The sequence below is a fragment of the Acinonyx jubatus genome, chromosome X, assembly GCF_027475565.1.
Source record: "Acinonyx jubatus isolate Ajub_Pintada_27869175 chromosome X, VMU_Ajub_asm_v1.0, whole genome shotgun sequence".
Classification (NCBI taxonomy): domain Eukaryota; kingdom Metazoa; phylum Chordata; class Mammalia; order Carnivora; family Felidae; genus Acinonyx; species Acinonyx jubatus.
In genome coordinates, this window is record NC_069389.1 from 37,591,249 (window position 1) to 37,604,702 (window position 13,454).

At 42.6% G+C, this 13,454-nt stretch overlaps 1 long non-coding RNA gene across 1 annotated transcript in view; it reads right to left on the reverse strand.

Annotated features, from left to right (window-relative positions):
• Positions 1–11,775, reverse strand: part of LOC113597576 (uncharacterized) — a 148,305-nt gene extending 136,530 nt beyond the window's left edge. The window contains exon 1 of the long non-coding RNA XR_003418356.2: positions 11,527–11,775. This is a non-coding gene — a long non-coding RNA (uncharacterized LOC113597576). The remainder of the gene's footprint in view (positions 1–11,526) is intronic.
• Positions 11,776–13,454: the final 1,679 nt, after the last annotated feature.

The window sequence follows — 13,454 nt, forward strand, 5'->3', positions numbered from 1 at the left end:
AAAGAAAAAAATTTTTTGGCAATAATCATGATTTCAGGTTTTAATTCCTTCCAGGGAAAACTTTAATCTTAAGATATCATAGATATAAACTGGAAGGATTTTCGCAAACACAGGTATTCTGCACTTACAGCAATAGCTGTGAACTCCAAATTTTTTATCCGGAACATGAAATAATTGAAAATAACGAGGCTGACTCATGCTCACACCTCCCAATCCAAACTGTTCTGAAGAACCTTCACCCCCATGCAAAGGATCCTTGTGACTGATAACAGAGGTCGGGTCACCTCTTTTCAAACATTCTTTTCCAGTGCAGCAGATTTAGAATGGTATATTTACCGTGCATATACACTGTGATTCCCACCTCGTTTTCACAATACTTTTAAGGGACTGGCTTAAAAATAGAACATACAGGGGCGCATGGCTGGCTTAGTTCATACAGCATGAGACTTTTGATCTCGCAGTTAAGTTTGGGCCCCCACGTTGGGTGTAGAGATTACTTAAAAATAAAATCTTAAAAAAAGTAAGAATAAAAACTAAAAATAAAAGTCACCATAGCTCCAAAGTCTTTCATATCAGTAGGTCTTTTGGATGCAGTTGGCCATTAATCAGCGTCCTGATAAGAGACGCATGACAAACTCAGTTGGGATTTTTGAACAGGCTTTTTAAGAAGGGAGTATTTACAGGGATGCCTGGGTGTCTTCAGTCATGGCCCCGAGGTTCGAGTTCGAGCCCCATATCGGAGTATTCTCTCTCCCCCCCCACCACTCCCCCACTTGCGCTGGCTCTCTCTCTCAAAATAAGTACATAAACTTAAAAAAAAAAAACAAAAAAGGAGTTTTTACAAAGGTGTGGGCTGGGTTAAGTACGGGAAGCAACAAGAGATGCCGAAGCACCCAGGGGACTGGCAGGGTGGGAGGCCATAGCTTGACCTGACGGAGCTTGGGGAGGGATCCCAGCTGAGAGCTGGAGCTGTGGGAAAATGGCAGGCAGAGGGAGGGAGGTAACCATGGCCGGGACCTCATCTAAGTGGGGGACAGGGAGAGATCCTGATGATGATGCAATAAGCACTCTGACCTTTCTCTCCTGCCCTTCAGTCTCTAGCTAACCTCCATCCCCATGGCCCAACCCAACCAGACGCTAAAAGGCAGGGGTGTTCAGGCCCTGCCTTCCATGGAGGGGGGTCAGAGCAGGGCAAAGAAAAGTGGAAAAAGCAGTGTGGAGGAGGGAAAAGTGGAGAATAGACAGCATTTGCCCTAGGGCCTTTTCAAGTGTTTATACAAAAACAATTTGAGGAAATTGAAGGCAGTTATCTGGTTCATAATTCAAGTCCCTCTTAAGATGATGCTTTTAAGGAAGGTCTTGTTGGCCTGGCTTCCCCGTTCCATATTGATCAAATTGTGTAGATAATTGTTTGTTTACCTTACCGTTTTACTTCATTCATCCTTCCTGGTCCCAGTCAGTGGGAAGGCCTGGAGGGGCATTTCTTAAATGAGGCAGATTTGGGCTTAATTGTTAATTCGCTCAAAAGAGAGTACCTCTAGGGTGTTGTTGGGGGTTTTCTTGTTGTTGTTGTTGTTGTTGTTGTTGTTGTTGTTGTTTGGGGGGAGGGTTGTTTTGTTTTGTTTTGTAATCATTCCTGTTCAAATTCTGTCTTGAAATATTGAAAGTTACAGGGATGATTTAAAGAACAACCTGGACTTAGGCGAAAGAAAGAGTAAACACATTTATAAATGTCAGATGCGGCCCCTGTAGGGGCTATTGATGCAGACAGCCAGAGCCAGCATTAAAAAAATTATCCAAAGGGCTTCTTGATTCAATATCATTGCTGACCAGAAAGAAGTCTGGCAAAGAACTGATGCTGATGTGCTTGGAAAGCCTTAGCTTTCCCTGGTCCCCTGTCACTGCACATAAGAACCTTTAAAGCAGCCAGGGGCTCTCAAGGTCTGAGTACAGAAACTTCCGTTTCAACCACTAAGCAGCGGGGATGATGTAGCTCCCCCCACACCGGCCAACCATCCAGTGCTTCACTCTGAACTTAAGTCACCTGTCACGTATTATTTTTTTTAATGTTTTTTTTATTTATTTTTGAGGCAGAGAGAGACAGGGCATGAGCAAGGGAGGGGCAGAGAGAGAGAGGGAGACACAGAATTTGAAACAGGCTCCAAGCTGTCAGCACAGAGCCCGACGCGGGGCTCGAACCCACAGACTGTGAGATCATGACCTGAGCTCAAGTCAGACACTCAACCGACTGAGCCACCCAGGCACCCCACCTGTCACGTATTAAGAAGCTCATCCACACACCTTTATATTTCTTCTTGTATCTGGGAGACTCCTCTGAGACTTTAATTCAGTCCAACACATCACACCTCAGTGATAACCATTCCTGGTATCCCCACGATCGGTGTGGCTCCTTGCCACAATGCGGCTATATCTCAAAGTATTACTCTGGTTGTACTCTGGGGTTTTTTTTCCTGCCCCCCTCTTTACACCCCCTGGTGCACGGAAGACCAATTCCATTGTTCAAGTCTACATGGCAGGTGAAGTTAAGGTACGTAAAAAACATTCAAAGAAACTTCTAACTTATGTGTCAAAGATTCTTGGAAATGTGTATGCCAGCTTTTCCTCTCTCAGAGATTAGATGAGACAGAGCCTAGGCAAAGTGGGAAAAGATGCACGGTAGAATCTGAAATGGAAGAGGAAAGACAGAAGAGTGGGAGGAATGAATTTTCTGTCACAATAACCAGAGCGCAGAGGAAAAATGGATCCCCTTTCCCCTATCCCTATCAACTCATAATTGGTGGACAACTGAGCTTTCAACAATACTGGATATCTGGTGGGTCCCCTTTTCCATTCCACCCTTGACCAAAAGGTGGAGATGGGAGGCGTGAAAGGAAAACCTCAGCCCCTGGGCTAAGGTAGAACAGAACAGAAACAAAGTTATCTTCCTTCAGCAGGGCAACAGGAGACACAGATTTTCTGTTCCACGTTCACTTCAAGAACTATGTCAGAAAGATGAAGGTTAGCTGCTTATGACCGAAAACCCCAAATAATAATGATTTAAACAAAAATAAGTATACCACTCATGTAGAAGAGGTTTTAGAAAATGCGTATATACTTTTCCCTCTTATTACTCAGCTGGCCTCCTTCTAGGTCATGGTCCCAGAAGGTAACGTGATTTCTAGCCTTCATGTCTACATTCCAGGTAGCAGGAAGGAAGAAAAAGAGGGAACAATCCCTCCCTTTAAGCAAACTTCCTGGGAGTTTCACATGACATTTCCAATTACATCTACGTAACAGAACTTAGTCACACATAGCTGCAACAAAGGCTTCGAAATTATAGTCTTTATTCTGAGCAGCAAAAACTATGGGTTCTATTTCTCTCTTTTTTTTTCCGTGCTTAGTTACGGGTTCTATTTCAAAGGAAGAAAGGGAAAACCGATATGGGGAGGAGGGTAACTGTCTCTTCCACATAGAGAATCAGAATGATCTTCTTTCATTTTGTTAAAACAAGACCATGGACCCAAGATGGAGTGACTTATGCCAAGCCCCCCATCACCAAACTTAAATGCCATTTTCAGCTCTCCCAGAAATGGAAACTTTAGTCAGTCAGGAACTACCTAATGAACACTAGTGAAGGAATCTGCCGGACAGATCCCTGCCATATCCCCTAAAGGAAAGTAACCTTGCAACAGACCAATCAGCTTTTCTGCCTAGTGCAACTTCCTTCTCCCTGCTCCCTTCTGCCTATAAAAGTCTTTCATGTTGTAAAGCACCTCAGACCTCCTCTCCACTTTCTTTTTTTTTTTATATATATAATTTATGGTCAAGTTAGTCAACATACAGTGCATACTGTGTGCCTTTGGCTTCAGGAGTAGATTCCCATGATTCATCGCTTATATACAATACCCAGTGCTCATCCCAACAAGTGCCCTCCTCAATGCCCATCACCCATTTCCCCACCCCACCTCCCCCATCCCTGACTTTGTTCTCCGTATTTGTCTCTTATGGTTTGCCTCCCTCTCTGTTTGAAACTATTTTTTCCCCTTCCCTTCCCCCATAGTCTTCCGTTAAGTTTCTCAAATTCCACATAGGAGTGAAAACATAGGATACCTGTCTTTCTCTGACTGACGTATTCACTTAGCATAATACCCTCCAGTTTCATCCACGTTGTTTCAAATGGCAAGATTTCATTCTTTCTCATTGCCAAGTAGTATTCCATTGTGTATATAAACCACAATTTTTTCTCTCTTTTTTTTTTAATATATGAAATTTATTGTCAAATTGGTTTCCATACAACACCCAGTGCTCATCCCAAAAGGTGCCCTCCTCAATACCCATCACCCACCCTCCCGCCCTCCCACCCCCCATCAACCCTCAGTTTGTTCTCAGTTTTTAACAGTCTCTTGTGCTTTGGCTCTCTCCCACTCTAACCTCTTTTTTTTTTTCCTTCCCCTCCCCCATGGGTTTCTGTTAAGTTTCTCAGGATCCACATAAGAGTGAAACCATATGGTATCTGTCTTTCTCTGTATGGCTTATTTCACTTAGCATCACACTCTCCAGTTCCATCCACGTTGCTACAAAAGGCCATATTTCATTTTTTCTCATTGCCACGTAGTATTCCATTGTGTATATAAACCACAATTTCTTTATCCATTCATCAGATGATGGACAGGTAGGCTCTTTCCATAATTTGGCTATTGTTGAGAGTGCTGCTATAAACATTGGGGTACAAGTGCCCCTATGCATCAGCACTCCTGTATCCCTTGGGTAAATTCCTAGCAGTGCTATTGCTGGGTCATAGGGTAGGTCTATTTTTAATTTTCTGAGGAACCTCCACACTGCTTTCCAGAGCGGCTGCACCAATTTGCATTCCCACCAACAGTGCAAGAGGGTTCCCGTTTCTCCACATCCTCTCCAGCATCTATAGTCTCCTGATTTGTTCATTTTGGCCACTCTGACTGGCGTGAGGTGATAGCTGAGTGTGGATAAACCACAATTTCTTTATCCACTCATCAGTTGATGGACATTTGGGCTCTTTCCATAATTTGGCTATTGTTGATAGCACTGCCATAAACATTTGGGGTACATTCTTCTCAGAGCTAGAACAAACAATCCTAAAATTTGTATGGAACCATACAAATGCATCACAATCCCGGACCTTAGCCTGTACTACAAAACCGTAATCATCAAGACAGTGTGGCACTGGCACAAAAACAGACACGAAGACCAAAGAAATAGAATAGAGAACCCAGAACTGGACCCACAAATGTATAGCCAACTCATCTTTGAGAAAGCAGGAAAGAGTATCCAATGGAAAAAAGACAGTCTCTTAAGCAAATGGTGCTGGGAGAACTGGACAGCGACATGCAGAAAAACGAAATTGGACCACTTTCTTACACCATATACAAAAATAAATTCAAAAAGGATGAAAGGCCTAAATGTGAGACAGGAAACCATCAAAACCCTAGAGGAGAAAACAGCAACAACCACTTTGGCCTCAGCCACAGCAACTCCTTACTCGTCACATCTCTGAAGGCACGAGAAATAAAAGCAAAAATGAACTATTGGGACCTCATCAAGATAAAAAGCTTCTGCACAGCAAAGGAAATAATCAACAAAATTAAAAGGCAACTGATGGGATGGAAGAAGATATTTGCAAATGGCATATCGGATAAAGGACTAGTATCCAAAATCTGTAAAGAACTTACCTGAATCTATAAAGAACACACACCTGAAAAACAAATAATCCCATGAAGAAATGGACAGAAGACATGAATAGACGCTTTTCCAAAGACAGCCAGGTAGCCAACAGGCCCATGAAAAGGTGCTCAATGTCACTCATCATCAGGAAAGTACAAATCAAAAGCACAATAAGATACCACCTCACACTGATCAGAGTGGCTAAAATTAACAACTAAGGAAACAACATGTTGGCAAGGACGAGGAGAAATGGGAACCCTCTTGTTCTGTCGGTGGGAATGCCAACTGGTGCAGCCGCTCTGGAAAACAGTGTGGAGGTCCTTCAAAAAATTAAAAATAACCCAGCAATAGCGCTCCTCTCCACTTTCTAGATGGGTTTAGTCCTTTCAGTGTGAGCCTCAGTTTTGAGGACAGCAACTTCAGAAGGTAAGAGAATAGTAGTAAGATTATTTACGTGTTGCCCATTTTTGTTAGGGATCCCAGAGGCCATACAACATTTTAGGATAATACCCCAAATTACAGTGATGACATTCCACCAGGACATATCAAATTGCTAAGAATTTCATACAATTTCTAGAAGACTTATATACCTATACAAATACAGCACAAGGCTTAGTTACTAATTCCATTTTGACAACGCTTCCGGTGTAATTTAACATACCAAATAAGCCTAATTAACAAATCCATTGAAATGTTGCTGGAACCACCTGGAAAAATGCCAGTTTCTTTCAGGTCAAAAAGACTTTATTTAGAATTGGCCTCAGGAAGAGGTACCTGGCTGGCTCAGTTGGTAGAGCATGTGAATCTGGGTTGCCAGGTCAGGAGGCCAAGCCCCAACTTGGACATAGAGCATACTTAAAAAAAAAGGAAAGGAAAGGAATTTGCCTTAGGAACACATATCAAGAAAGGTTTTAACGCAGTTGTCTAAATGGGATCACACATTATTATAAAACTTAATAATTATATATTAACAAAACTTCCCTGTCTTAATATTAAGACTCGGTTTCCTAAGTATTCAAAGACCTGATAAGGAAAGCAAATACAGGAAATTTTTTTTAATGTTTTATTTATTTTTGAGAGAGAGAGAGACAATGCGCAAGTGGGGAAGGGAAGGGCCAAAGAGAGAAGGAGACACAGAATCCGAAGCAGGCTCCAGGCTCTAAGCTGGCAGCACAGAGCCCGACACAGGGCTCAAACCCACGAGCCGCCATGAGCTGTCAGCGCAGAGCCTGACAAGGGGCTTGAACCCATGAGCCTCCATATCATGACCTGAGCTGAAGTCGGATGCTTAACCAACTGGGCCATCCAGGCGCCCCGGAACATAAAATGCGGACTCTTTTGATTTCTGGGTAGATTACTTTAAAAGTAAAGGAACTTTCACCATCGGTTATCAAAAGTAGACCAACGGTCAAAAAAATGATCCTTTAAACAGAGAAGAACAAATTCTAATTTTCATCAGCTTACTTTCGCAGCCAGGGCAGAGTGGTGCAAGAGGACTGGCTCCGGGGGTCCCAAACAGATCAGGTTCAGCCTCTCGCTGCTGACAAAACCCAAAGGCAGAGAAACCGAGTGGAGGTGAAACAAGAAAGGAATTTATTTCAGTGGGACCAACGCCAGGCAGACAGCGGACTAGTGTCTCAAATACTGTCTCCAAAGTGCTGAAACTTCTCAGTTTATAGAAGGAAAAAGTAGGACAAAGGTCGGGGGGTACAGGCAGGTGGGCAGCAAAGGTCAGATCAACACTGTCAAGAGCTGGCTCTTGATGGCTCAGGGCAGTCCGCATGGCTTAAGGGGGTAGTTTCGGTTCCCAGCAGGGGGTACTTTGCCCAAAGAGTCTTTTGCCTGAATTAAGTGATAAGGGGAAAGAACTTAATAAAAAAGCTTGAGGTCCAAATGCAGGTAGTTGAGGTTCTCTTTCACTTTTGATATTAAAATATATTCATTTCAGGGTGTCTGGGTAGCTCAGTCGGTTGAGTGTCTGACTTTGGCTCAGGTCATGATCTCAGGGTTTCTGAGAGACAGGGCATGAGCAGGGGAGGGGCAGAGAGGGAGGGAGACACAGAATCCAAAGCAGGCTCCAGGCTCTGAGCTGTCAGCACAGTGCGGAGTTTGAACTCAGGAACTGTGAGATCATGACCTGAGCTGAAGTCGGATGCTTAACGGACTGAGCCATCCAGGCGCCCCTCAACAATAAAGAAATGTTAAAAAAATTTTAAACAAATAAACATTAAAATATATGTGTATATATACACACACACACACACACACACACACACACACACACATATTCATTTCAACCTTAGTCCTGAGCACATAAAATTCATTTCCAAAGATTACTTTTTCACACACTTTCTTCTTCCTCAAAAAATTGTATCACCATTCCTTATACTTCTTTTACCGAAAATACACGTTACTTCCTTTGCGTATGAAGATTTTTCCCTTATTTCTAGTAGCTTTAATTACATATATTAATTAGAATTCTAACCCCTTAGAAACCTTAATTTCTAGTGAAAACTAAGAAGTAAACAATTAGGAATGGTATTAGCATTCGGCGGCTTGACAGACTTATAAATACTTTTTATAATTTCTAGAAGCATATGCTTTCTCATGGTAAATGCCATGGCACGGCACAAACCATGTTTGCTAATAGACACAAAAATCTTTAGCTTCCCTGTAATAAACTAAAAGTGGATAAACTTATGTTCACTAATTAAATTTTCAGTATTTAATATCTTGTTTGGAAATGATCCAAATATTCAATAAATTTCCATCGTTTAATTTAACTTAGCAAACCTCTTAAATTTCAAGATACCAAAGAGATTTAGGAAGTTCTTTTTAAGTACACATCCCATAAAATATAATTATCCCTAAAAATTTTATCGATAAGCCCTTATTCCACTTACATCTAAATCATTTGCTTCCGATAATTATGTTTATATTACCCACGAAACATCATGAGACATCAGACAAAACAGTCATCATTCTAAGTTCTTTTTGCTGACAAATTTTCTGACAGAGACAACATGAATTTGACTAGTAAAAAGACATGCCTACTTTAATTAAATCTACAAACTTAAACTAGCTTTTATTTATCAAAGATCATCCCCAGATCATGTGAACTTGAAAAACATTCAGGTTAATTTCTTTTTTTTTTTAAGTTAACTTACTTATTTTAATTTTTTTAATGTTTATTTATCTTTTGACAGAGAGAAACAGAGCGTGAGCGGGGCAGGGACAGAGAGGGAGACACAATCTGAAGCAGGCTCCAGGCTCTGAGCTGTCAGCACAAGCCTGACAAAGAGCTCGAACTCACAAACCGTGGGATCATGACCTGAGTCAAAGTCAGACGCTTAACCAACTGAGCCACCCAGGTGCCCCAGTTTGTTTATTTCTGAGAGAGAGGTGGGGGGGTGGGGGGCGCTGAGAGAAGAGAGAGAGAATCCCAAGCAGGATCCACGCTGTCAGCGCAGAGCCCCACACAGGGCTCGATCCCAAGAAGTGTGAGATCATGACCTGAGCCAAAATCAAGAGTCGGATGGGTTAGTTTCTTCATGAAAGTTTTAGAATGTCCAAGACTTACAAATGCTGGCTTTTCAAACCAACTGAGTAGGGCTCTTTAACAAATTATATTTAGTTATACCATCCAGAGATAGAAAAATACATCATATTAAAACATGTATGTGGTAAACACACACACACACACACACACACACACACACACATGCAAAGATCTAACAGCTCTTGTTTTTACCAGTATTTGTGGAGAGGACACTATAGGCCTAATTTCCAAATACCTGCCTCTTTTTTTTTTTCCTTCTGAGAAACTTCTCCCTAAAGCTTACATTTCAAAGAATGGCTCCTGCTCCTTGAGAAGATGAGGACAGACAGTTTGTATCACAAAGACACAGATTAAGTAAGTGCGGGTTAATTGTTTCCAAAGTCCTGCCTTTTTCAAGCATTTTCAGAATAGGGAGGTTTGGGGAAACTGGCAAAAGGGTAAGTGAAGTTTTGAACTTCTGGAGCCACACCGTTGGCCCTACAGACAGGATAGTTGTGTCCATTTCCCCAAAGAATTGGCTCATAACTTTTGCTTTAGGTACCTTTTATCTCTTTAATTAGCCTTTTGCAATGAATCACTCAATGAAGCTATTTTGGAATTTCAAAACCCGTTGTAGGCTTCTGCATACTAGTTAAAATAGGTTTAAAAAATATTATCCTGTTTGTTTCATTTGGGAGCCCGTGTTTTTAAGTGCACTTTTTATTTTATTTTTTCATGCTTATTTATTTATTTTTGAGAGACAGACAGAGCATGAGTGGGGAAGGGACAGAGAGAGAGAGAGACCCAGAACTTGAAGCCGGTTCCAGGCTCCACGCTGTCAGCCCAGCGCTTGAAGCTGGACTAGAACTCAGGAAACGCGAGATCCTGACCTGAGTCTAAATCAGATGCTCAACTGACTGAGCCACCTAGGCGCCCCTTAAGTGCACTTTTTAAATGATTTTATCTATTTGGAACATTCCTCATAATGACCCTTGTAATTTCCAGCCGTTTTTAGTAAAATTTTGCCAGCTTGGTAAATCTCCGCAACTTCCAGGACTATAGTTCTTATGTATAAAAATAAGCAAGTAAAAAATTAAAAATTACAAAGTAAAATAAAATAAGCAGGTATGCTGGAAGGTCGCATGCTCACCTCTCTGGATATAAAGGATCCCATTTCCTTTGGCTAGGCCTCTGGTTTCCTAAAGCCACAGTAATAATCTGGGGGGGGGGGGGGGCAGGAAGGGCTGAAAGAACGAGGTTGCAAAGAATGAGGGTTGCAGCTGCCCCCACAGTTCCCAAGGGCAATCTGGGGACTGTAGAGAGAAAACTAGTCTTTACCGGCCTGAGCTAGAAGGAAAGCCATCTTAGGTTTCCTTCTAGGTCGGCATGATTGTATGTAAACTTGGTTTAAACCAGAGCCTGATGCGCACCTGCTTTGTGAATGCGTTGCCTAAAGGAAAACCACCTTGTCCTTGAGACACCGATCAGTGCTCCTACCCCCTGCATTGCTTGATGTGGCTCCTACCCCCTGCATTGCTTGATGTGAAACTCCGTGACTCCTGTCTGTAGGCTAATCTATAATCTTCTGGCTTTTTTACAAAATGTGAAAAAACATATAAGCTCGTAAAAACGGTTCATTCTCCAGAGTACCCTCTTCCCGGGCAGCTGGACTCGAATAACACTCAAACACAACTCCCTTACATGTAACGATTCTAAAAGCTTTGTTCATACTGTGTCCACGGGACAAACCAAAGGGCCGGGGTTTCTTTCTGGCTCCCGAGATACCCACTTAGCAATAACCTTTATCTACACAAAGCAAGACAGACAAACACGTACACCTCCATGTATCAGCAGTTAACTAAGAGGTGTTACTGCCTCCCGGCCACAAGAAGGCCCTCTATGCACCACCACCAATCCCGAGGAATCTTGGATTGGGGAAAAGGGCTTGGACCCGCAAACCCCGAGGAACCGGGACTGCAGGCCAATTCCAAACAAATGGAGAACCACAGACTAAACTGTCAGCAGGTCCCAACGTGGAATCCAGAGACGGGGCTAGGGCATGGGGTTTCCCACCCGGGGAATTGCAGTCTGAAAAGCCAGAGGCATGGCTCCACGCAGACCCACCCGTCTGCCAGCCAGGTTGGGCGCGGGGGCATTACTGCCGGCTCAGCTCGGCTCCTGGGCAGGACCATCTGCCAGGTCAAGTTGACCTGCCCTTTTAAGGAAAGCCAATTAAATCGGGAGCTTGAACGCAATACAAGACCTAAGCTCAACCGGGAGGAACTTACCAGAGCCCTTGAAACGGCCAGAAAGACAGTGAACTCAAGAGTTTTCGGGGGCACCACGCCCGTTTCTTGTTCCGGAATGCCAGTGGAGGTTAGCTTCTAGTTGCCGTTGCTGACCCCAAATTCACTGGAAAACAAAATTCAACCAAGTAAACTTGGAACATTTCCTTGGCTTTCTGAAGCGTTTCGTGAATCTGGCAGCAGTCCACCTAGCAAGTGGAGGAATTATACAAAATGAAAGCCTCTTACGGGAAGGAGGGTCGGGCAAAAAAAGTTATTAACAAAAGAGAAGAAAGGGTTATTTCAGGCCAGGACCTCTTTTGCCGGGGGGGGGGGGGGGGGGGGGGGGGGGAGGGACCAGCAGGGTTTTTACCATGCAGATTACCTTCCTAGTGCCAATCAGAGAATTTCAGATCGACTGTTACAAGGTCGCATTCCTGAGAGAGTTGAAGCTGTAATTAAGTCTTGGTATGCCGTCGTTGGGGGCAAATGGCTCCATTTTGACCTTTGTTGTTGCTGTTGTAACAAATGAACAGAGAACATACCAGCAAAAATTCATGTAGAGAGAGAATTCAGGCCAAAAAGCAGCATAGTAAAAAAATTATGAAACATTGGGTCGCTCTTGCTGATGCATACAATGTGTGTGTGTTGGGAGAGCTGGGGAGGTCGAGAGCCAAACCGGGAAATTGATAACGGCAAAGCAATTAACTAGATTCCAGCTCTTACTTGCATTTTACCAAATAACAATATTTTATAAGTTGAAGTGTCGTCATTTCAACAGTGATATGTATATAAATGAAGTATAATCGCTAGTAGCTTATATGGACTATTATTCAGCGATAACTTTGGTGATGCTGGTGAGCATGGTAAGTACATTTCCTGGTTTTGATAATGTATTGTGGTTTTGGAAGATGTTACTGTTGGGAGAAGCTATGTGAACGGTAACATAGGACCTTTCTCTACTGTTCTTGCAACTGTCTGTGAGTCTGTAATTATTTCAAAATAAAACCTTAAAATTTTTTGATGGTTTCAGTGATGATCCTATGTATTTTGTCTTACACAATTGAGACCACTTGCCACTGAAATTTTTATCATGCTTTTTTCCTTCCATCTTGTATCGTAATAATTTTCTCATGCCATGAAAAAATCCCTTGCAAACATAATTTTTGAAGGCTGCATGATGTCCAACGGCATATTTGTAACATATTCCTATCCATTGCCTTATTGTTGCCCTGTTCAGTTGTTCTGAGCTGTAGGGATTCATTTTTGCAAGGGGTTATTATAAAAATGATTGAACTACAGACTTTATACAGAAATCTTTCGTCTGGGTTTATATTTTTCTGAACGAGTCGCAGAAATAGAACACTTCAATCAGTAGGAGTGAATATTATGAAGGCTTCTGATACGCATCACCAAATTGTTTTTCTACTACGTTTGTACCAATCCACTTTCCCAAGAGTTCGGTGTGAGAGAACCTTTTGTCACCAGCTACACCCCAAGACCTGACCTCTACTGCTCAGCTGCTTGTACCCACAGACCTTTGTCCCCCATTTTTCCTTTAAGCCCTTCTTTCCAGCTTCTCTCTTAACTCGGGCGAATCGTGGGCACATAGCATCCCATGATGGACAATGATACTACCCCTCAAGTGATAATGCCTGCCTGTAGGACAAGCTCTGCTGGCCCAAAGCACCCTGACTAGTTTGAGCTAAACCCGCAGTGACTGACAGTTACCTTTAACCCATTATAATACTAAATCTCCCCCAAGAAGGCGCACAAGCCTCATTTACATTGTATACAATATATGGGTAGGCATGTTTCCTTAAGGCACATGCGCAACCTTATGCCCTCCTCTGCTAAAGATGACAAAGCTCCACTTTCTAACCTTAACCCTAAATAAAAGGAACCCATTCACCCTTGCTCAGAGAGGCAAG